Source organism: Myzus persicae, unplaced genomic scaffold (genome assembly GCF_001856785.1).
Source record: "Myzus persicae strain clone G006 unplaced genomic scaffold, MPER_G0061.0, whole genome shotgun sequence".
Classification (NCBI taxonomy): Eukaryota; Metazoa; Arthropoda; class Insecta; order Hemiptera; family Aphididae; genus Myzus; species Myzus persicae.
The window spans coordinates 450,270-474,183 of NW_019101374.1; the positions used below are offsets into that span (position 1 = coordinate 450,270).

At 33.1% G+C, this 23,914-nt stretch overlaps 1 long non-coding RNA gene across 2 annotated transcripts; it reads left to right on the plus strand.

The window, feature by feature from the left end:
- The first annotated feature begins 69 nt into the window (after positions 1 to 69).
- On the plus strand, positions 70 to 21,367 carry LOC111028875. Of its 2 annotated transcripts, none has more exons than XR_002603952.1 (4): positions 70 to 425; positions 496 to 586; positions 656 to 797; positions 21,023 to 21,367. It is a non-coding gene; the product is annotated as an uncharacterized LOC111028875 (long non-coding RNA). The 2 variants fall into 2 exon arrangements; XR_002603951.1 differs by lacking the exon at positions 21,023 to 21,367 and adding an exon at positions 2,628 to 5,641.
- Positions 21,368 to 23,914: the final 2,547 nt, after the last annotated feature.

Consider the following 23,914-nt stretch of genomic DNA (forward strand, 5'->3'; position numbering starts at 1 on the left):
GTGCGTAGCGTTTTATATTTTAATAATAATAATAATAATAATAATAATAATTGGTAGGTGCCCACCAATGATGTTGTATTTATATTATTATGCGGTATGGGGGCCACACAACGATGATTTTTACAGTTATTATAACATAATGTTATAAAATATAACGTACAGTGCCTACACGTGTTATATAATAGGTTCAATAAATTGAGCACAATGTATATACGTTCAAAAGCATTTTAGTTTATTTGCACACCGATTAGCCGCGGAGTTAATGCATAATGCGACGCATAGAATTATTGGAATTATAATCTCGTCATGTTCGATTATAGAATTTTACTCAACAACAATGATTAATACACACGATTTACATAGAATGGTCGAGAACGTAAGACATTGATACCTGCAATATCAATTATTGGTACACCTAGGCGCCCGTGCGTATTTATTTTTATTTTTAAACAGTCGTAAAATATTGTATTATAAATGTATACCTACTGTTTATAGAGATCTGAAATGGTGTAATGAGTTCCTTCAGATAACGGGGAAAAAAATTTCAAAAAAACATGATTCACATTTTTTTATGAGAAAAGTTTTGGTATTTATTTTTTCGGAATTATTTGATGTTTAATAAATATTATGTTTTAATTTGGTTTATGTGATTTAGAGTTGATCTTTTTTCTTCTGTCAACACGTGAAAACGATGCATTATACTTCATCACATCTTTGCGATAAGTGAAAACATATCTGCAAGCGATCACTTAAAATTATTTCATAAACATAACGGACTTCTTGGGCTTTAAGGCTTGGTAAATATTTGTATGCTTGCCAATAGTCTGTAATTGCGAATACACATTATTGTAATATTATGTATTATGGATTTATGATCCCATAGATTTTTTGGAACTTGTTTTTGGGGTAAGGACGGCTCTTAAAGTCTTGGGTAGCAATAGTATCTTTACAAATCGCTGACTAGAATTAATATTATAATCTTTTTTAAGTACCTATTTAAGAGTATGTCAGAGCATTTTCTCCTCTCTGGCCCGTGCGCAACATGTAGCAAAATTTCAGGATCACAATAATGTTTAAATCATAACAATTTCTAAAATCAGAGTGAAATGACTTCTTATAGAATTCAAAGGCTATTAACTAGGCCATCTCACGGACTTCTTATTATATTTTAATTTTAAAGGGAGTTATGAGTATTTTAAAATTGTAAATTGTTAGTTCATCTTGGAATACTCATACATTGCCTTAAAATTAAAGTATAATAAAAAACTTATGAGATGCAGAAGATAATAATAATCTTAGCTTTAAATTTTATAGTAGGTCATTTCACTCTGATTTTAGAAATTATTATGATTATAATCATTATTGTGAAGGTAAAATTTTCTTTGTTTAACGTGGGTCGGAGGGAAAAAAAGTGCGCTGACACATTCTCTGAAGTGTATACAGTTTCTCTAACCATGAGGCAAAACTATCAAGATAATACCGAGTGGAAAATATCGAAAAATCGTATAGCAAACCGATCTCCATACTGCGAAGATTTATTACCTGGCCACCTATACATATAACGTGTAGGTATCAGTACATCGCTTTCGAATTTATAACCGTTTATAAATAATTATAGGTAATTTTATTCTGCGCTGAGTCGACCGAAGTCAAACATAATAATTAGGGCTGGGAATTCAATGGCCTTAAAAAATGCTAAAAATTCTAAACAATGCACTAAAGAAATGCAGATAAATTGTTTTTATTTTTAATAAATTTAGAATACATTTTAAATAATATTTGAATAAACAAGTAAAATTGAAATTTAAGTGACTAAAATAGTTTTTCCACGGGCTAAACTTCCAATTGGATTTCGCCGCCAATCGCAAACTCGTTATCCAAGTTTTTCTACGACACGAGATACGAGTATAGGTAGGTACCTAGTTTATTGTTTGTTAAATAACAAAAAAAAATATATATACATTTATATAAAACTCTCGGTGCCGTGTAAAGTCTTAAAATAAAATTTCAAGTTTGCATTTTGGACCCAAAAACTCAAATGGTGCCCTAAAAAATGAAGGAAATAAAATCAAAAGTTTTCTTATTCTCATTCAAAAGTACACGTCAGTGATTTGTGACCACTGGCCAGGTGAGCGTCGTACAGCAACCTCTGGAAAAAAAAAAATGAAAAGTGCATGGAAATCCCACCCCCCAGGCCCCTATAATAACATTGTAATATCACGTCTGGTTTGCATACAGATATAGATGATAATATGCGCGGCGCAGTATTTAGACGATTATTTCATTAGCGTATATAATAATAATTATTGTATGTGCTGTAAATACTGCTGAATAATAATATCGTGTATATATTATAATGATTATATATGTGCGGCGGAAAAATGTTTTAAACCCCGTCGGAAGTCGTATACAGTATTTGTAGAGTGTCCACCATTTATCCCTGGGGACTTTGTAGGACCCCTTCTATATTGTGTGTATATGGTTGCTGATACGCACATTATTATATATACGGAATTTACAATGATATTATCTCGGCGTGCATTATATTGTGTGTACAGTCAATGTTATGCGGTTTACTGCGCCAAATCGAATTATATATAATAGTTACATAAATTATCGTTTATTAGACAGACGTCATGAAAAAATACTCCTAATCAAAAACCAAGTTCAAGCTGTTGATTTTACATTCTCCGCAGCCAGCAAATAAGGAATGCATGTGTCTTATTCTGTGTTTTTTCGACGATTTTATTGGAAATATTGATGGTGCCCGTGTATTATACAGTCTCAGAAGTTAACATTTTGACAACATTGAACATTTGATATAAAATAATGATTTTGTTTGCTCAACAGATTGTGTTTATATTCAATAACATAGTATTATTATCGTTGTGACTTTAAACGTGTTAGCTGTTACTTATACAAATAAAATAATAATAATAATAATATTAATATTAATATTAATATTAACACAATATTGTAATTATAACTTTAAATTTATTGAATTCGTGACAAACCTACCCGCTAGCTGTCCCGGGTAAATCAAATAGATAAAAATAACGTAATAATTAAACCTATAGTTTTTAATGTTAAATTTGTGTCAAATTTAAAGCCACTCAATACAAATAACTTAAACCTATAAATATCAGGCAACAAGTTAATGCAATATATAAGTGCAACTAATCATTTTTAGTTAAACATTTTAAACGCATACGACAAGCTCCTTGCAATTCATTACAACAAACCCAACTGATTAATCACTTATCTATGTAGATATAAACGAAAATTACACACCAAAATGACGTTACGTAGGTATTATACACTAGTTATTTGTTAAGTTAAACATTATTATAACGTCAGCTATAATATATTGATAGAAAATAATTAGTAACAGACTATAGTTCAAATTTCTCGTTTAAAAATTCGTCATAAGACTTAAATTGGGTCAGATAAAATAATGATTATTTTCTTTGTGAAAATGTACAGTACGCACTGTACATATGGTGAACATGAATATCGTCTAGTTTCAGAGTTATTAACATTTATGATATATAATATAATGACTAATTGTATGATTACTCGATCGAGTATCGAAATACTCCAAAAAGTAATTTTCTTTGCAATGTGAAATTAAATAGATATTTTGTCAATCCAAAAATTAAAAATCTTAAATTTTTTTTTGTTAAATGTTATTTTACAATGATATTATCAAATCGTGATTTGTGATTTCTATTTGAAATATCGAGTGAATCAAATGGACCATCTTGTAAAGGTACATTAAAATGAATACTAAGTCAACAAAGTATTGTGGGGATACCGTTAAAATGTAGGTATTTTGATTGTAGAAATATTGCTGTTAAATATTTTTACTAGTTTTATTTTTATTAATGCGGTGCTATTTTGTGTATGAACGTTTTTGTGATTAAAAAAAAAAACACGTTATGAAATGTTTGTTCAAGTGTTTTATGAGCTATATTATGTGTTTCATCATAGACATCATCGTGAGTACGTTGATAAATTTAATATAAAATATAAGTAATTTTAAAAATAAGTAGTTTTTTTGTTCTACAGCAACTTATAATCGAAAAGATTAGATAAGTGAAACAATAAATGCTCATCGCATGTTCATATGTTATATATGACTCACAAGCATTAATGTACAGTTGCTGTGATTTAGTTACGCAGAACTTTATAAAAATTTATAAAAAATTGCCATTTTAATATTTACTTAACTTCATTTACCATATGATCGATTTGTTTGCGAAGCAAATTTAAATATTTGTAGAACTTTTACGCCGAATTCAAAAATCAATTAAGAGTGTATTATATTATATATGATTCATGCACAATAATAGCTAATGCCAATAACCTTTGCTAAACATAATATAAGACGTGTAAACCAGTATAGTCGTATATATTACATAATTCTAAGTAGTATGAAGTGGTGGGAAAATATTTTAGACAAAATAATAATATGTATCGTAAATTCGAACATTTAATGAAAACAAAATTTAAAAAATTTAAATAGTGATATAATATATATAAATACAGCAATTTAAAACGTTCATTCATGATATTGGTTAATACGTTATGAAACAGAAAGAAAAGGAGCAGTTCACGATAACGCTGCAGATGTTCTTATAAAAAATAAAAACAAATACTTGAATAATAAATAACTTCAGATTGTATACCCAATGACATTGAGTATTTATCTTAGCTGTGCTTCAGTGGCGTTGTTTCGAGTTTTACTTGACGGGGGGGAGGGGGACTTTGACCGGTCCTTTTGCAAATAATAAATGTTTGTTCCTCCTGTGATTGCTGCAGCTTTTTATAATATAGCCTATAGCCAGGTGATGTCTCGTCCTTGCCTGTTTTATCGAACTGGCGTTATCTATTGCATTTCTCGCCCGTGTTGCCAGCATTATTAAATATACGTAATATATATATTGAACTAAAAATCTGACTAAAAAACAAAATGAGTCTTACAACAATAGCCCTCAATAAACTACAAAACGTATATTTTTTTTAATATGCTCAAGGAAAATATTTAACTGCACATAAAATATACTTTTATTAATTCTTTTTCTTTTCTCGTTGGACCGGCCAACTCCAAAGATCCCAATGATCGGCATAGTAGGCCTATACAAATAGGCCAGGGGAAAATGTCCCTTTGACGCCCCTAAATGACGCCACTGCTCGAATCATGAACCACACTATATAATATTATGTATTGTATAGATATGATGGGAATTAAAAGTTGCCTAGTTTCAATAATACATAAGTATCAACTATTAACACTAGGTAGGTATTATTATTATTTATTAAACCTATAGGTACTCGTGATCATTACGACCCGACACCATGTTTTTGCTTTTCAATGATACATTGGGTTAAACCTGTAACATAAATAGATAACGTAGGCCTCTTATTTTGAACAACGTTTCCTATTTTTTTTTTTTATTAAATTTTCGCCGTGACTTTTAAAATAATAATGGGTATTGAGTTTCAATAGTTGTATTATTAAAAACTGAATTTCATAATAATATTATCCCGATAGTAAAACATGCCACTTAATATAATCTATATTTTATTTAGTATTTGATATTTTTATCAGTTGTGTAGGTGAACTAAATATTTCATATTTTTTGTTTTTGTAGAAGTAATGAAATGCATTTTATGAATTTAATTTTGACATTATATCAGTCGATTCTGTAATTAATTTTGTACGGCAGTGTATTATGCCATAATGCGCAGTAATATTATTTATTATTATTATTTACTAATATACAGTATACATGTTTATTATACACGACGGAGAATATAAATGTATAAAATTGTTTTTACGTGGCGTTTATGATATAGCTACTCCGTCGGCTGAAATTATGATGTCGATATAGTGGAATCGTGTTGAACAACATTTTTTTTTTTTTTTATTGGGATATTATTTACGTCAAGCCCCGCAGTAGACCGTTCGCCCACTTTGTCATGCGCAGTACACTTATTATATGAACACGCAGTGCGTTTCTTCTAGACTTACAAAGCGTGATCGTAATACCGTAAAGGCGTACAGTGTTATTATTATTGCGAGTATAATATTATTATCGTTGCGGCTCGAGGATTAAACGAGAAGTGTTCGAAACGGTTAATGGTTACAGTACGACCACCGCGTGATATCGTTTGTTTAATATTAAATCAACAACCGTGCAGGGGCATTACCTGTATAATATACAGTTAAACATCAGCCGGCAGGCGCACGGATTCGTCGCCAACAACAATATTTTATTAATCCCTACGGCCTTCGCAGCGATTCGTCGCATTTATATAATAAGCCGGCACCGTTCGGCGGTATACTCGTCGCAGTCGTATCATATGGATTTGAAGACACCGTCTCAACCGCCGTCGTCGAATGTGTCCGCTCCAACAACTCGGCAGCGGGTAAGACGACCGCTGCGGCGACGGCGACGATGGCGATAGAAATAATAATAATAATAATAATAATAATAATAATAACGATAATAATAGAAGAACTGCGCCGAGGCCATATTATAACGTAACGCTGTACACTCACGTATATTATAGCCGTCATATTGTTTTTGTTTTAAACACTTTTAGCCGAACCGCGGTCCGGATCCGGCGATGAGCGCATGTCAAACAAACACACGCGCCCGACTTATCGGATTACCGGCACTCCAAAGCCATTAGATCTGCCTTGTGTATATATATTATATACGGTTACAGCGGTCGCAGAGAGCACGGTCTGCGGCGTGGCGACCACACTGGTGGTTAACCGCGGCGGTGTGTAAAATCCCGAATCGCTACAGCGGACGCCCTACACGGCGGCGTGCAGGAATACGAACACTCGTACGGTTTTGAGCGACCGTGAAATCCGAGTTGTCCCGAACAGTTTATAATGTAAGACGTGACGTTTCGTCGACTCGTGCGATTTGGCCGAGGAAAAATCACATTTGCTTCGCACAATTCCGATCCTCGCGATATTTGGCGTATACAATGTCACGATAATATGTTATTGCACCGATCTGAAGGGCAGTTCGTTAGAATGTCGACGTGATATCACATTTTGTTGGATTGATTTCATTTCCGTCACGAGGACTATCGAAAACGATAAAGTCCGTACAAAAAACATAATATTATGTTATAGGTAGATAAAAAAAAGTTTTTACCGACATGTTGTAAATGTATTTTGATGCGTACACAATACTACGGCGTGAGTGTTATAAGTTATGACCTAAAAAATAATTATGTCAGAATGGTTTGGATTTGGCAATTAGTAGTATATTAGTATATAGAGGTACTTAATAGTAGCTATACAGCTGGCGGTAAAATAATATACATTTCAGCAATCCAATTTAATATACATGGTCTAGACGAGTGTTTCCCAACCGGTGGTCCGCGGTACCATAGATTTTTCTTCGATTTCTATTACAAATTATTTATAGCGAAAAACATTACGACTTATTGAGGAACGCATTATACGGTTATCTTATCGTTGTTGCTGTCGACGACCGATAAGTATTTTCCACTTTTATAAGTGTGTAAGTATCAGAGTGCATAATACATTTCGTGTATTCTTGTTAATGAGCAAAAAAAAAAAGTTCTTCCTAGTTTTCATAAAATTGTGATGGTCCGTGACCTATAAAATATGGTCGAAGTGGTCCGTGGCGGTAAAAAGGTTGGAAAACACTGGTCTAGACCCAATAAAACGATAATTACAAAAAGTGTGAAGTACTTACTATGATACATTATACATTATGCTTTACACTACGATAATATCGCAAATATGGCTGAACCGATTTCGTAAAATCTTTACGAGAAAAAGAATGTGCAATATTCTTGTTTTTTATAAGTATCACTATCGTCACACATGAGTTATGTCTCCGCACAGTGATATTAGCATGATGGCGTCGAATATTTTTTGAAGAAGACACTATACGATGCCGAGTGGTCGACGTGTGCTTACGACCATCACTCCGGTGTCGGTCAAAGGCCATTTTCGAGTTCCGGGGTAATTTGGGCGATCACAATGCTTCCGGTTCAAATGATGAGAGGCTCGTGAATTATCAAGGGGGCCGAATCCACGTTTGTCAATACGAAAAGTACGTTGGTAAAATAAAACAACCGCACACAATGCAGTCACGTCGTTGGACTATTTAGTGATGATGATGATGATAAAGCAGTGGACAGCGTATAATAAGTACCCATTTATGCGAAGGTATACATTTCTGTATAGAAACCTTGAAAGAAAAACCGTACAAGCAATTCGATCTAAATAATGATTTTCGCACTCAGCTCGGAAACGCCGCGATTCCCAATACCGCACACCCGCCTTGTGCACGTTCGGATTACCCACCCCGGTGTAGTGAACGGTGTATTATAGGACGAATGTCAATACATAATATAATACGACAATAATATGACAGGTTTAAATGTCGTGGTCGGGCGCACAGGGAACAATCGTCGAGGCACTCGCGGTTGTCTGCAAAACCACATAATACATGTTACCTACCTCATACATGATATATTGTGTAATAATAATATGACAAACAAATCGAGAGCTGTGACGTCTTGGCCGGGGGTTGGTTTTTTATTTAGTAAATCCAATAGAAGCAGATGTCCACCGGATGTCATAATTCCATAATTTAAATCGTATAAGTCCTCGAGGAGACGTATTATAGGTACATGTCGAGTAATGAATACCTCTTATTATTATATTATAAAATACAGACGACAAAGTTCCTAGTGTGGTACCTAATACATATATATTTGTTCTCAAGTGGCCTCCAGTCGGTTGTCATTTTACGAATACTTTTGATTCTCGAAAATGGAACACTTGAGCGTTTACCGCGGAATTCGAGTAATATCACATTATGCATTATATATTATAATGTACCCTTTAAAGAGCCACGACATTCCAATATGATGGGCGACGCATATTTTTACAAAATCGATTCATATGTCTTGTGTAATTCATTTGAATAGGTCATACGTATATCTCCGCACTGTACTAAGCGGTAAGTTCTTTTTGACAAAAAAAAAATAAAAAAATGTTTTTGTGTGATTTCCTTTTACTTTCATATTATGTAATCGGTTAACTGAGTTTGGCGAGCTGCGCATCGCGGTTATTCAAATGGCTATATACATTTTTAAGATTGTTTAGAAATGGACATTTTTCAAGTGAAACTAAATTCGGACACTATACACATCTCGTATACTGAAAAAAAGTATATTCATTTTCGTAAGTACCTATATGTATAATATTCTGAAATAAATGTAAAAAATTCTGCTGAGTTTTATGTTCGTTTGACTCCACTGATCTTAATAAATTTAGATTGATTTTAAAATATTTTTCTCGTAAACCCGAGGGAAATAAAAAATATTAAAAACGGTCAAAAGTAAAATATTATAATTTATCATGATAAACACACCACTGTTAGATAATGTTATTGTATATTACACACCTAACATAACACCATCACGTTCGTCTCTAGCAGAATTGGTTGACAAAAACATAAAAGTCTGAACTCACTTTTATTGAACTCGAAAAGTTTATAAGAAATATATGTTGAGCGTGAAGTAACCAAGAAGCAATGAGGTCTATTTAATGACACCTGACGTCCCCTATACGATCCCTCGGGGTGGTGTGAACATCCTGCAGTTTCGATCACATTTGTGGGGTTAAATATTTTACCGTCTGATATACATTTACAGCCATAAGCATTAGTTTTCCGAATTTCTAGCTTAAAAATATTTGCGGCATCAAATTTTCAAATTGTTTTATAGTTTTGAAATTTCAAATAATCGATCGGTTTCAATGCGCACGCGGTACACAATAAAGTACCCAGTTAGTAGATGCATACATTCCGTTCTTAAAGAAGCTTTTTTTAAATGTAAAAACTTACTGTCATTACTAATTCAATATCCAACTTACGATTTATTTCTCAAAACCTTTGGAATGCATATTATAATATTAGCTGTACTAATAAACCTCGGACTATGTGCAGGAGATTGAGTTTTAAAATGCACCATACATGCGGTGTAGGCACGTGGCACACTAAGTCTGAGTGTCTGACAACACTATATATATATATATATACACTCAATGACAGTAGCAGTGGTGAGATAATAAATAAGTACCTTGGCGTAGTATCTCGAATTCGTATACGCCGAGTCAATTTAATTTTCCATTATGTCCGATAATGGAAAACCAACCCCTGGCCGTTTCCCCGTCACCCCGCCGTCGTTACCCCACCGCCGCCGCCGAGTTTATATACTCTCTTTACGGCGAACGTTCACTCTCTCAGTCTCTCTCTCTCGAACTATACAGAGGAATAGAGTGAGCGGGAGAGAGAGCAGCGACGACCAAGAGAAATACAGACGGAGACGGATATAGTGAAAAGGGGAGGGAAATGCCCGAGAAAACTAACCCGGTGGAGTCTCATCAGCGTTTGTTAATTCTATTAGTTTCCATTATGAGCCGCCCAGGAGCAACTGGTAGAGGGGAGGTGGGGGGGACGGCTTGGCTCCACGGCTCCGAACTTGGTCCGAATGGCCCACCAGAGACCCATCCTCATAATTACTAAATAAATTGTATCAGTCTCTCGGGCCAACGGCGGCGGCGGAGGCGGCGGAGTGGTCTACCCTCCCCCCGATCGCCGTATACCGCTGCTGCTGCCACTACTCCTCCGTCAACCCTCTCGATCCTAACCTCAAAACGACTACCGGACCCCTTTGATATGCCCAAAACCCCAAGGATAACCGTTGTGAAATTTATAACTACCGGCCGTTACGGCGTGTATTCGTTTGAAAAAAAAAGACCGGGTTTATTAAAAGGTTTTTTTTCCGGAGGCATTAAACCCGGGATTTAGGTATGCAATCTACGGAACAATAGGGACATGAATGCGATTTTGACTGTAAAACGAGTTGATAATAAGTATTGTTTTTTGTTTTCATTTACACTTTTTGTTATTATTATTTTCATTTCGCCCAAGCACCGTAATATTATAAATTCTTCGGATCGTTATACGGATTATGTCCACATTTCGAGTTTAAATAAAATAAAACGTATTTAAATTTAAAAAGGATAAAGTTGTAAATTAAAATACATTTTCCCGGTTAATATCAATAACGCAGAATATTGTATTGCACAATTGCTATACACGCATTGTCGTTTGAACTGAATATTCTCACATGTGCATGTATAGGTACGGTTCGACCCAATAAGCACAGTAGGTACTACGGTTAATATAATTTTATGTATGATTAATTAAATGTAAATTAGCTAACCTTGTTTCAATAATGGTATCTGTAATATAGGGATTAATCTAATCCGAATTCAAGGGAAATATGTTTATACTAAAATACGTGCGTGTATACATTTTTTTTATTTTACAAACAATTCGTATTAAAATATGGTCTAAATTAAATTTTATCTGCACGGTCAGTGAGTTGTTTCGATGTATTCAAAATAAGATTTGAATTTTTAAGGATAATATATGTAACAAAAGCACACAAGTCATATGAATAGCGATTAGAAATAATAACTATTTTTTTTAACAACGATTTTTAAATATTTTCATAAACATATAATATTATTATTGAAAACTATTAACTTGTATTACTTTTAAGATTCAAACTAGAGTATTATGGACGTACTAATGAATTCAACAAACCCATCCCCTAATTAATTTCATAACCCCATTGCATTTAAATTTAATTAATTTTATAGTTTTACAGTTTTATGTAGCAAAAAAAAAAGTAAGATAAAAAACCAATGTGATATTTATTACTCTGTAGTTTTTGGGATTTAGATAAAAAATATAATATAATAGGCATGATTTGATACATAAATTCGTATTTTATGATATCAGTACACACGAATATTCTAATATTGCACGTCATTCTATCGACGGTGTATAGATAAGTATGTTAAGGTATCTATATAATAGGCATTATGAGTTATAATTTAACCACTTCAAAACGTTAGTGTACCTATTAATATACTAAAACAATGATTCTAATATGGGTATCATTTAACCATTATGTCTGTACATTTTTTTTAAAGTGAACATAACAAATACAATTATAAAATTATTATGGATTTTATTAGTCATGGGTTATGACCCATAGCGATGTACTCGCACATTAGTAATTACTAATTACACAAAAATGTTAAACAGGTAGAATTGTATTTATTTTTATTCTAAGAAACAACTATTTGGTATCCAATAGGAAGTTAAGTTTCGATGAGTGCAATAATTGCCAATCATGTAATATGAGGCGTGGGCGAAGCTGTTATATCTAGTGATACAACTTCGGATATTATTTTACAATAAAATAGGGAATGGCAGTGATAGGTATCTTGGTAATAATAGCGGACATAATAGTAAAAATAATTGACAACTTATTTGAAAGTTATAAAAGTGTCTTTGATGTAATAATTTGACATATTTGAGTAGTTGATGTAGTATTGGTTAGTTTAGAGGATTAAATCCCTAGACCATTCTCATTGTAATCTTCTCGAGGGGTTTCCAGTGAGAGGAATGACTTTTTCAAATAAAGTGTGTTCTAAAAATACATTATAAGTAAAAATAAATTTTAAATTATATTTCATGAGTACATGTTGGCGAAGTGAAAAAAATATAGTTACTATTTTGAAGTTCTTTCTACATTTTTTTTTATAAAAATATTGTCACGAATTTGACAGATGGGCCGTGTGATTTATTTATTGTCAATCAAAATGACAGAAAAATAATCAAATCTAATCAAAAATGACGATCCAAGTAATGTTGTCGTTCAGCTGTTATTTTATTGTACAAACGCGTTCAACCGAAAAGCTAATTTTTTTTTTTATTTACTAATGATAATAATATTAATCGTGTTTCCAACAAAATGTGTACTTATTTATTTATATTTTGTTTTAATTTTGTTTACAATAAAAGCGCGCTAATACAAATTAAAAACTGAATAAAACTAAAGTATAATTTTTATTAAAATTAGAATTGAGAGCCCAGAAAGTTTGAAACAACTAGTCATTAATTCAGTTTTAATTTAATCACGGGCTGAAATGAAATTTTAACGTGCCCAACTTTCTGGTCGTTTCAGAATTATACTGTGTACTACACAACAGTGGCGTACCCCTTTTACAGGTCTCCCGGGACTCCTTCCCACGCTTTTGTTTTATGGGATTATTATTGTATTAAAACGATCTCTGCCTTAAAATGCGATTAAAAATTAAGCTGTTATCGTGCGGAAAGAAATAAAAACTTCGGATAACGTTAAAGAAAATTGGTAATTAATTATGCCGAGATTAAACTCGAATATTATTTTATTGTCTTCTTAAAAATATCTTAAATCGATACTTACTTTTACTTTAATTTATGTATACCGCCATAATTAATGTTATTTATCGAAAGTGATTGTATATTATAATATAGTTTTACTTTTCCTGCGTTTTATTTTCAGACAATAAATTCGAACATGATCGTAATACACTTTTTGAAGATACCCAAATCTGTATAAAAGTAATTATATCAATATTATATAGGTCATCACTTATATTCTGCAGACACTCACGAATAGGAAATACAAAGAAAAATGAATTGAACGTTTGATTAAACACAAATTAGTCAATCAACGTAATACTATATTATGCGTCATACTGCAGTGCACCTACTTATAACTCAACACTATTTTTCACGAAATTATAATGAAATGAGTTCTAACAGGTCGTAGAAATCGTAATAAAACATATTATTATATTCAAATGGGCACAGAGATAAAACGATATTTTCATCGTCACTTTGGCTCCGCAGCAGTGGGCGTGATTAACTATAATATTATTATTTATTATAATATGTGTTTCTCATGTGACGTACACTTATTATTCGCTGTATCGTACGCTTAAATCTGTGCCATAATTTCCTCTCGTAATGCGCGGCTTAACGCGATTTAAAAACAAACGCGTACAAACATTTTTGCTCATGGTTTTGGCAATCGGCGCGGATCAACAAACGACGGCCGCCCTCTCGAAAGACAAAAAAAAAAAAAAATATTGACCGGATTAACGGAGAGGGGTATATAATATAATAATAATAATAGTAATAATAATGATAATACTATGTATGTGTACTTTGCATATGATACAAATCTGCAGGACTTTCACCCCTCGCGAGACTTGCCCCTTATTGGTACACACACGTGCCGACGCACGTGGCCCACCCAATAACACCGTAGGGAAAACCCACCGGCGGCGGCGGCGGCGGCGGTGGTTGTGTATTAGCGGATCAATCAAAATGTGCCATCGTGTTTTGCGTTAAACGGACGACGCTATTAATAATCCATAAATGGGCATCATATTATATTATAAAACAACCCCGCGGGGTCGTCTACGGCGGCGGATAATTTTGGGAAACGAAAATATATACCTACCAAATAGTGGATGATATCGTGTGGCCCGTGTGGGCTTATTAAATCGAATTATTGCCTCCTATATTGTGACAAACGCTATTATGATATTGGCTAGGTAGGTTGGTCGTATATATTCGTATACCGAAGTAGTGCAAGTACCTAGTGCGGTGGCGGTCGATAATATTATCTACTCCGAGAGACCTGGTGTCGTCTATTTAACGCGCCCGACGCAGTTATCGAAAACGTTTTTTTTTTTAATAATGTTGTTTTATTTCCGCTCTAAGGTCGGTGAAAACCATATATTGTGCCCATAGTAAGGTATGATGTACATGTCAGTGTTGAAAGAAAGACCGAGAATTGAGACACAAAATTAAATGATGTAATAATAATAATGTTCCGAGTTACTGCGACTCTGAACATAAAAGTCATTTTGGTCGACGCTCGTCGTACCATATGGTCTGACTATTTTTTGTAGAATAAGAATACGTAGAAAAATGAAATGTCGAAAGAAAAAAAGTGTGAAATTTTTACCTGTAATGAGGTAAATTCAAAAAATTTGAATTTTTCCCATCGCACCAACTAATATACTATACATCAAGACTTATTATGATGATGTCGACGTCCATACATTCACTCATATTATTTTAATATTTTATGATTTAGGAAACTGTGTATGAGTAACACTTTAACGCAAATAATCAATACTTGTAGTCGCAAACTGCAGTATTACTGACTCGGTAGACGGAAAATTAAACGATGTAAATAATTTCTCAATTATTACTATGACAGTATAGATATTAGTGATGAATAACAAAATAATAACGATATTATAATGTATGATCATTGATCATGAATAACATAAATATATATAATATTGCAATGTATACTGCAAAATATAATAACATAGGTATCGTACGTATTTAAAACGACGAAGAAAGTGTTCTCATACACTTGGACCTAGGTACGCATTTCTGAATATCGCGTGTAAAAAATTATGCACTTATATTTCCTTCTAAAATTGACGGGAACGCCCCGGCCCCGGTATTCGTAAATCTCCCGCGAAAACGTGAATTTGACCTTTTAAGGTGTTTATGCTCTCTAGTCAATTTTTTTTATAAATTATGCGTGCCTTGCATCTTATATGCATTCGAAATCGGTAGCAGTATATAATTTGCAAAATGGTTAGATATTTAATTGCATGGTCAAAATTAACATAGGTATATTAGTGTAGGTACTACATTGTATAGGTAGATATCATCCCACCCACGCTGTTATTTGTGTTTAGAGGGTAAATCGCCAAGCACGCTCATCCCCATTTGATTTTTTTCAATTATGTAGCTATATAAAATTTGATTCGTGGAATTTTTAAATACACTTAAGGACCATGATTTTAAATTCGCATAAGTTTTTTTGTACTTCAGAAGGCGAGTGTCTTGCGGAGATACAGACTTTTGTTTTTTGTCTTTAGTTTACCTAAATATTGAAATGGTATTGAGAAACTGTGAAACTTGAATTACGTCAAAATGTTCAGAAAAATGATGGACTAAATAATTTACTGTTAAAAACGAGGGTTTTCATTTGAAAAACAGAATTTCGTATCGCCGCAGACACTGCCGAAGTGTAATATATATAACAAATCTTTTGAATATGAAAATTTGATTTTTAATTGTATTTAATAATTCCTAAAATGATAATTTGGATAATTAACTCATGACCAAAGAAAAAAAGTGGGTAAGGATGCTTGCAGGTGAATCGATCTGTACCTAAAACGGCTGTCAATTTTTCGTTAAAATATCTAATAAGTAATAATTATAAATTGGAGATGTCGAACTGCTAAAACCACGATCGTTTGACGAGGAACAATGTGGTGAGAAAAATATTTTCGAATATCGTCGAAAATTCCATACGGTTGTATATTGTCTTCCGCGGTATCTGTGCGGTGGTAGTGCAACTGAAACACAAATTTTGCTTTTTTTCAATAACAATAAGGCGTGCTCGGCATACACCCAACACGGCCGTGTATAATAGTTTTTTTGGTAAAATATCATAATTTATACAGCGGACGGTCGCTTTGGCGTGTCGATACTCGTAGTGGTACTCACATATCGTGTTTTGAGATTATAACATAACCGCATATAGCAGCAGCTGCAGCAGTCCAGCGTTTGAAAGTTTCGACGTAAGAAAAAATAAGGAAAAATATTAAAAAACAACAACAACAACAACAAACGTTAAGTATAATGTAATAATGATAACCGTTCGAGGCGAATCGTGGTGGCAGATATACATATAATATTACGTACAATAGCCAGTTAAAGCCCGCAGTGTTTTCCACGGCTCCGACACCTTGCAACGGCGGTGCGCGCGTGTTATAATATCGTTTAATGAGCCCTTTGTCGGCGTTCCCATCCATAATAATAATAATAATGATAATAATAATAATAATAGTCATATAATATAAATTACGATCGTCGATTACCCCGCGACGACGTGTCGTGACGTGTGTGTGTGTGTGTGTGTGTGTGTGTGTGTGTGTGTGTGTGTCGGACCGAAAAAAGCGCGGAATTAATTATGGCAATCGTATACGCATAATACAATATGTGTAATACATAATAATATTCAACCCGTTTATGTGTGCGAACAAACGAATACAAAATATATGTACACACGCACTGACGATGCAGCAGCAGCAGACGGCACATCACACGCGAGTGGTTATGATATTATATATAATGTACGTTTAGGTACCGCGGTATAATAATATAATAATGCTTGTTACCGTGATATATTGTTGCGGGCCGAAAACCGGGTCTTCACGACTTTTATTACGATAGATCCGAGTATACCAGTGCACGGCGACAATGCGATCATTTTAAACGCATTTATAACGCGTCTTTGTTTGGTCATTGCAGCGATTTTTCACAAACGTATAGTCGGCTCGTCGTCGTCGTCGTCGTCGTCGTCGTCGTCATCGCCGGCGGTGTTCACCGGAGCTGAAAATGAAACTCAACATATTATTATTATTGTACAAAAGCAGCTATTATTCACTATTTTCAACCCCCGACCCCTACAGCACAACCCCCTCCCCCCCCCAAAAAAGAGCGCATACGTCGTACGACGCGGACGCGTATATAGGCCAGTGAACGCATATTACATACATGTATATATATGTAACGATCGAGTGCGGGGACCTGTAAAAACGGATATAAATCAGCGATTTCGCGTACTCTCCGGCGACAAAGGGGTAACGAGCGCAATACGACCAGCTGATGAGGGACGACAATGAGTTTATATTTTATTATTATAATATTAAACACATCACGTCACACGTCGTTCACCTCATATACGATAATTATTGCTATATTATGCTCGTGTACACGTAAATTATTATTTTTATACTGCTCCGTTTTAAATATAGTTTATCGAGAACTGCGTACACGTAATGGAATAAAATATAATATTTGAATTATATTCGTTTAAGCGTATGTGTACTATACTATACAATACGACCGAACAATATAGCTGTGCATATGTATATATATATATATATATATAATATTATACATGTACCAAGAGGACAGTGCCTAGTTGAATTATTATTACGATTTTAAATAATGGCATGTGCATATAGTGATATATCAAATGAATGGGTATGATGCTGTTGCAGTGTATGCGAGGCGGCTGACCCGAGGGTTGGCGAACAAAGGATTATGCTCATTGTGGAGGTCAGCGCAATCGATACGCATTGACATCCGATTCGGGTTTCGAAAAGGTATCCGTCAATACTGCAGCAGCAGTATTATAGGAAATCAATGTACCCTGAATTTTATGGCCATTTTGCGGAAACCAGAATATAATATAACGCGGTATAAACGTACGATAATAGTGTGGTCGTGTTGCAAAGTCATACATCCGCTGCACGCATATTGTGTTGGACCGGGGACAGTAATATAATATAGTTCCTTTACGAGGAAGTAGCGGGTAAAACATGACAAACGTTAATTCCTACACATGGCGTGTGATAGTTCCTGTACAAGATTATAAAAATGACAAGTGTATAGGTTCTTACGAGACAGCGAGAATCGTATAATATTATGTGAGTTTATACGTGGCGAAAAAAAAAATATTTACTTTAGTTTCCAGACATATTATTAGCATCAGTTTGATTGCATTTAAATATATATATATAGAATAATAAACATAAACACCTAATCCGTTCCAAATCATGTTACAACGATCAGATAAATTAAACGATCGGTGCAGGATCTAACATAATAGGTAATCTTTCGTATCATGCAAGACCTTACACTCATCATTTTTATTTTTTCCACAATATGGGAACTGACATATTATTAAGTATTGTTTTACCTTGGAGGCCTAACATATAGGAACTTTTATTCGCCCTTCGGAATTCAATCGATGCACTTATATTACAGTAACTGCAGACATGTCATCATCTACCACCAATTTAAAGGTATACTGATGTACCTAAGACTTTTGAAATATTTACACCCTATAAAAAGAATTATGTATATATGTCGACATCATACTGCGCGGTTATTGTGACATCACACAATTTTAAAACGTGTAAATAAATAGAAGTTTGATTCCGAGAATTTAAATGCAATTTTATTCGGAGAATTTCATACATTATATTTTAATCAAATATTATAATTTAAATAATTAGTCGTTTTCCGCTTTCGTCGCAGCTATAATATCTTAATAAACCGTGCACATTATTATATTCACTTTGAAACCGTTCACTAAAATTTAAAGTAATTTGATTAAAATTCAGAACCTTGATGTTTAATACCTTTATTATCTTCAATTAGTATGGAATGACAATAAATGAAAATAAAATATAAAATCTTACATAGCAACAATAAAGTGCTTAATGTTTCGTTGATGTTGTTATAACGGTGTGCAATTAAATTCATAGACCTTATGAGCGATATTAAGCTAAAGCCTTAGGATTTGAAGTACTTTTTCAACGTTTAAAACACGATTGAGTCGGTTGGATTTCGAGGTCCACTAATCAAGTGAAATTAAACATATTTGTTTATATCAAAAGGTCAAGCCTTACCTCGTGTGATTAATGGTAAGTAATAATGCAAGTTGCGTGTACGGTTTCTTACTAATAATTTAGTGTGCACTTATAAGGTTAGGCAAGTGTAATCTTTCTGTACAAGAAACATATTATATATACTAAATTGGAAAGTTTGTGTATAGTAACGCTATAGGTACCCAGTATTTGACGAAATATTTTAAATCATATGCAATTAAAACATTGCAACGTAATTCAGATTAAATAAATTACACTGCAAGCAATACAAAATTAAAATAATACAGATACCAGAGATACCATAATATTGGTACCTATATACTAGAGATACCTATAATACAAATTGGGGTACCTACTAATTAATATTTGCAATGGGTGTATTTATCAATCTAGTTCATACAACCCGATAAACGTATAATCATGACTTTTATCTTCATAAGCTGTTTTTATGTAAATAGTGTTGCATCACGTCGAACAAAACCCCGTTGCATGAAAAATTACATTATATTATAATGCAGGAATTAACAATATGTGTATCACTAAAATTTTTCTTCTAATGGGAAATCCGTTTTAATTAAAAAATATAAACATACCCAAAACATCGACTGAAAAATTAATACGGGAAAGTATTATATTTAATGTAATTACATTTTTTATTACGTGTTTGACCTTTTTGATTCGACTGTTTTATTAAAACATTGTAAACTATACAGTCATTATTAACGGTTGGTTATATTTATCTTTTTTTTTTATGAACAAATTATTGTACACGATTTTTTTTCTGAGCACTTACTTTTTTTTTATATCATTGGAATCGACGAGCTTTTTCATATTATTTAACTTCCCTTGTATATATTATACACTCAGAGTTGTGTAGTCAATAAATTTGAATTTATAGACGACATTTCGGGGGCCACATATTTCTGGCGAAAAATCAGATATATACATACAAGCTTTTAATGAAATATGTTTTTACCGTAATTTAAAATAACTACTCGCACGTTTGATAGAAATGTTTATGTAGCCCAACGAGGAGAAAAACCACGCGGTTCACCCGTGATTTATGATTCTGGAATGCCCACGGGGTATACTGAATAAAATCTCGTGTAATTTATCATTGAACCATTTGTCAGGCGCCCCGCCATTATTATGCAAAAACGGAATAAAAAAACCCTTAAAAACAATGTTATTTGAAAACCATTGATACCTACACGAATAATTCAACGTACCCTACACGCAATATATGTGTATGTTGTTTATTATCGTGTAATAAACAAAAATTATATAACCCCACATTGTACATTATATAGATGGAAATATAGTTTTTCAATGAAAACACTCGAAATTCTAATGATTATTGAACATTATTAATACCACTGAGGAGCAAATAATATTGAAGGCGAGTGTAAAACACAATTATTTATAGTTATATAGTTATTTTTTCCCTTGACCATGGCAAACTTACAATATTCATAAGTATCAAAACAGTTAAATTTACCACGTTGCATCGACATGGTTGTTTTACATTTTTTTTTTTTTTAGATATCTCGATCGGCGGTCGTCGATAAGTCTTGAACAGCATGTGAATTGCTTAATACATATGTTATTTCCCGATGGCCATCCGTCCAGGAACAGACGACGAGTGTATAGCATCTTACCAGGAAGAGAATTGGAAAAATACCTAAAACGTGGGTCTTTTTCCACCACAACACACTCAACTGCAATAAATATTATAAACAGATAGCGTTGATTAAAATAAAAAAATATTAATGACGCTTATTAGTTAAAACTGTAAAATTATTTTAAAAGCAAAATAACCACATACAAGTACGCCGTCGAAGCATTTATGCATGAAATAATTTGAGTATACGAAATAAAAATGTCATCTCAATATACATTTAACCATCATATTATTGTGATAAAACATTTTAGTCAAAACCAAATAACACTGTCACTGCAGTATCTGTGCTTAACCACGATAAAAAATATTATCAATTTGATCACCGTCGTAAAAATCTGTCGGTTTGTCAAAGAGAAAATTACAATGTTGTAGACTACAGCTGATTCGTCTTTCAACAAGGAGTGTATAATAACAGTGTGAACGCAAAAACAACATCTCTGACTAACTGTGCAGAAGATTGTTTAAATGTTTTCGTCGATCGCGTATTACATCTGATGTCAAACTCGTAGTTAGTCTGCGAATGAGAAATGCGAAATTATTTTTAAAAAATGAGGAAGTCAGGGAGTTAGGTAGTTTATTGATGTTAAAACAAAAAAAAATGTTTTTAGTATGTCAATTACCTATAGGCACTGTAGGTAGTTGCGATTTCATTCATTCATTGAAAAAAATGAATAGACTAATAAAATATTCTAAATTTAACTACCCATACAAAAATGGAACCTCTTTCTTTAGCCACAACGGTAAAGTTATTCCTTTGTTAATTTGTACATAAGTACCTACAGCAATATTGTCATAAATGTGCAAATTATTTTATTCTCCTGCATGCTATTATCATCAGAGTGTTTGAGTGTATACCTATATATAAACTGCATAAATATTATTGTTTCTGGTTGCACACACAATTATCAACGAAGTATTTTGGTCGAATGTTTCTAGTAAGGTCGTCGGAAACAATGAAACAAATTTTATATTCACAAGGTAAACAATTAAACTAGTTGGCAGATAAACTTGCACTGACGTGACGCGTAGATTTTCTAACCACATAATATTAAAATATTTACTAGGTATTAGATTTATTTGATATCGTTCATTTGTTTTATCAGTGGTTCCCAACCAGAGTGTCTCCAAAAAAATTGCAGTTTACCTATATTGTACTTGTTCGAAGTATAATAATTAATATGGCGTTATGACGTGATGGTGAAAACCACAGATAGGAATGTTAATTGTGAAAGTAGTTCAGTAGTCTCATCCTCAATTATTTACATATAGGTTTATAATTGTTGCTTTTTTCAAAAATTCATTTATTATTTTAAGTGTATAGCCATTTTTATATAGATTTAAATTGGGGTGGCATCTTAAAAAAAAGTTTGAGATAATCTATACTCGTATGATTGCATATGTGGCTTTTAAACATACTCATCCCTATTTTTCTCTTCATTAACACATTTATTTAAATTTTGATTTTTAGAATTTTTTAGAATACCTAAAAACCATGTTTTAAAATTTATGATAGTTTTTGTACTACCTACTTAAGGAGTATCCTGTAGCAACACAAACTTCTATTTTTTAAATGAGAACCTTCTTTTTTACTGAAAAATTATTTAGTGGATGATTTTCTTGAAAATGTTGATGTACATAGTTCTTGAGTTATTTTAATGTTTGTACGGAGGATAATAATCCTTAAATTATATGAAGCAATTGGTCTATTTTAAAATCCTCTCAGCATAATTTTTTATCTTAAAAATGTTTTAATGTATAGCCTAACCTAACCTTTGTAGTTGACTCTTAAAAAAATAATCACAATTTCAAATCATTTTTATTATAGATCAATAATAACTTGAGTAATTTAGAGTAATTTCTAACATTTTAAAGTTATCTAAGCCTCCAAATCTACTTAACCCATTACCATAGACATATTATCTTTGGAACACAAAGTTTTATAACTCAAAAACTACCCACTCAAATTTTGATTTAAATACATCGAAATTCGTACAACGATTCTGAGTAATTAATAGTAAAAAAGGGGGTTCCTACATGGAAAAACAGAAGTTCATATTGTCACAAGATCGCCGTTTAGTGGTACAAAGAATCTCAAGTATTTTAAAATATGGTCTTCAATTGTGATTAAAAATGTCAAAAATCAGAACTTCAATACCCGCATTCATTAGCATAAAGCATCATCCTGTACATAGTATTAATATTACAATATGTTCGACATTTATTGTGCGCAGTGTGCACAGATATCTCGTGCTATTTATATAAAATCAAAGGACGAAGAAAACGTCTGTTGAAAAGTTCTGGTCTAATATTGCTTTCTATTCGGGCCAGCAAACGACTGGAAAAATCGTTGTAGCGACTCAAACTACTTCACACATAGATACATGCGTTGTACAGCATATTGTTACTGCAGTGTAAGTATAATATTATACCTACACATATATCTATAAATAATTTATACATATATATTGTGTTCGCAGGACGATATTGTAGTGCAGCGTGCTGCAACTTTTGTAATCGGTAAACTTTGATGCTGTGCACTGCTGCAGGTTCGAGCGGTGCATTTTAATTCCATGTTTGCGTGATCCTCGTCGGATACATGTATACATATATATTTATATAGAATAAAACCACGTGCACAACGACTGGTGGAGATTTGCGGGGGTGGGGAAGGAGGCGATACGTACTGCGTTGCAAGAGGGCAAACGTCACGGCCGTATATTATATTAATCCGAAAGGAATCGTCGTGACAATAA